This window comes from Augochlora pura, chromosome 5, assembly GCF_028453695.1.
Source record: "Augochlora pura isolate Apur16 chromosome 5, APUR_v2.2.1, whole genome shotgun sequence".
In the NCBI taxonomy this organism is placed as follows: Eukaryota; Metazoa; Arthropoda; class Insecta; order Hymenoptera; family Halictidae; genus Augochlora; species Augochlora pura.
This window is the reverse complement of record NC_135776.1, coordinates 18,539,014-18,541,740: the sequence shown is the minus strand read 5'-3', so window position 1 is coordinate 18,541,740 and position 2,727 is coordinate 18,539,014.

The following is a 2,727-nucleotide window of genomic DNA, read 5'->3' as shown; positions in this document are numbered from 1 at the left end:
CGGGAAACCTCGGACGTCGCTTAAACGGGCACAGTAATTGACACACTTACGCGGCAGTATCTCGCGTCATTGTCGCGGCCCGCGCAAGGACTAATTTGGCAGGGCGAGGGGGTAAAACAGGCTCTCGAATCCTCTTCTCTTTTTTTCTCTCTCTTCCCGGCATCTTTCCACGGTCCCGCCGTGAAGTTCTCCCGGTGGGAACCGAGCGTATCGGTGAACTCAAGGAACCGTCGCGCGTCGCCGCTGATCGGCGCGCAGAGTAAAACGCGAAACTCCGCCGTGGCCGTCCCTGTATGACACGCGCGTGTTCCCGGCTTGCGTGGCGACGATGGTAGGGGGGGTTCTGCGGGGGCGTGTTGCGTACCACCCACCTAAAGCCACTCTACGTTGGAAGAGTTGGACTTCCCTTTAACACACGGCCGACCGAGCGGCGCAGCGCGCGCGTGTTCTCGCACACGAGTGCGCCTACGGTGCATCCAGCGCTGCACCGAGAATGCACTTCGCGGACCGACGACGACGACGACGACGACGACGACGCCGGGCGTAAACGGTTCAGCCGGAACGGTTCAAACGCGACCAACGAGACCGCGCGAACCAGGAGGGAGGGGAGGGGGGGGGGGGGGGGGAGGGGGGAGGGAAGGGGGAGAAAAAACGTATCGCGGTCCGACGGAAAATGTCTAAATCCTTTTAATAGAAACGCGTGTGACGAAAGGGTGGACGCTCGTTTCGAATGGAACACACGGTTTCGATTGGTATACCGCGGAACTATAGTATGAAAAATTTAATTTCGAAAATTATTGATAAGTATGACTGTTGTTGGATGAATTACAAGATTCAAATAATATAATAAATATACTATATAGTAATATATAGTATATGTAAAATTTACGAGAGAATTACTGAAATTGTTTTTCCATTTAATCCTGTGTGTTATGTATTACTGTTCAATGAAAATTAATTCCTGCCGGTACGACAGTATTTTGTTCCTTTTTATTGTCTTTATGCACTTTCGTTCTCAGACTTCTGCAACAGAAGAATAAATCTGACGTCGATTCAACCACTTAGCTGCGTCGATATATAATTTTGAAGATAAATTTTGTTACGCGTTTTATTGATCAAATTCAGTGTAGTTCTTTTGATAATTCTATGAGAATTATTCTAAAACGTGCGAAATTTACGAATACGTTACCACAAGCATTTTGACATAAATCGTATGAGAAGTAATTCTATCGTAAGATATAAAATCGCCATTTCCTTGCGACGAGTATATACGTCGTACGCAGCCAACAGGTCGATATAAATTAATAATATTCGCGTATTTAGTAGATCTCGTATCACTAGTCCGACTCGTTGTTACAGTGCAAGGGGTTAAAGAAAAGAAACATCGATCGGAAGCCCCCTCTCCCCGATTAGCAGAGCGCGCACACGGTCTCCCGCCAAGCAATTTTCACTTCGCGAACTCACTTTGATTTTACGGAACGATTAGAATCCGCGGGATCGACGGTAGACGGCTTAAACAGTTCTCCCGTGGGTAAACCGCGTTAAAACACGCGTCGGTATATCCCCCAGACGTGCCACTGTCGGAAACATTATCATTCCAACGCGTTACATCAGCCGATATACGTACTACACAACATACACATACCGCGCGCCGTTCGGATTGTGTGCCACCAGCCCCCCGTGCGACGATGTTAATACCGAGCGTCTCATCGTTACCGTAACCTAGAACGTTTCCCTCGATGGAGAAAGCCACCCCTCCCCCCCCTCTCCATCACCCGCTGTCTGTCTCTTTCTTTCCACCCCCCACCCCTCTCACGAAAACGTCTTGAAGTCATCAACTGACGTAGAGGTTGAGAGTCACTACCCTCGAACTGAAAGACTGGCAGCAACCTACAGAGAGAAAGAGAGAGAGAGAGAGAGAGAGAAAAGAAAAATGTAAAGAGAAAGGAAAGAGAGAGACATAAGTAAAAACAGAAGAAAAGAGAAAAGAGATTGACACAAGAGGAAAATATTAGGAGAAAGAGAAGAGACAGAGAGAGAGAGATATTAGAAGAAAGAAAAGAAATATATAAAGAGAGAGAAAAGAGACAGATAAAAGAGAGAAATATTGGAAGAAAGAAAAGAGAAATATAAGGAGGAAGAAAAGAGAAAGATATTAGAAGAAAGAAAAGAAATATATAAAGAGAGAGAAAAGAGACAGATAAAAGAGAGAAATATTGGAAGAAAGAAAAGAGAAATATAAGGAGGAAGAAAAGAGAGAGACGTAAGGAGATAGATGTAAGTAGAGAGAGAGAGAGAGACAGAGAAGGGAGAGACATAAGGAGAGAGAAAAGATATAGGCAAGAGAGAGAGAGAGAGAGGGAGATATTAGGAGAAAGAGACGAACAATATAAATAGAAAGAAGAGAGACAGACATAAGGAGAAAAGAGACAGATAAAAGACAGAAATATTAGAGGAAAGAGAAGAAAAATATAAAGAAAAAGAAAATCGAGAGAGATCAGGAGAAAGAAAAAGGGGGAGAAAAGAGACAGACAAAAGAGAGAGATATTAGGAGAAAGAAAAGAGAGAGAAAATAGAGAAATATAAAGAGAAAGAAAAGACAGAGATATAAGGAAAAATAAAAGAGAGAGACATAAGGAGAAGGAAAAGTAGACAGAAGAGCACAGACAGAAAACGGAAAGATATAAGGAAAATAAAAAGAACGAAAAATAAGAAATAAGAACGTAC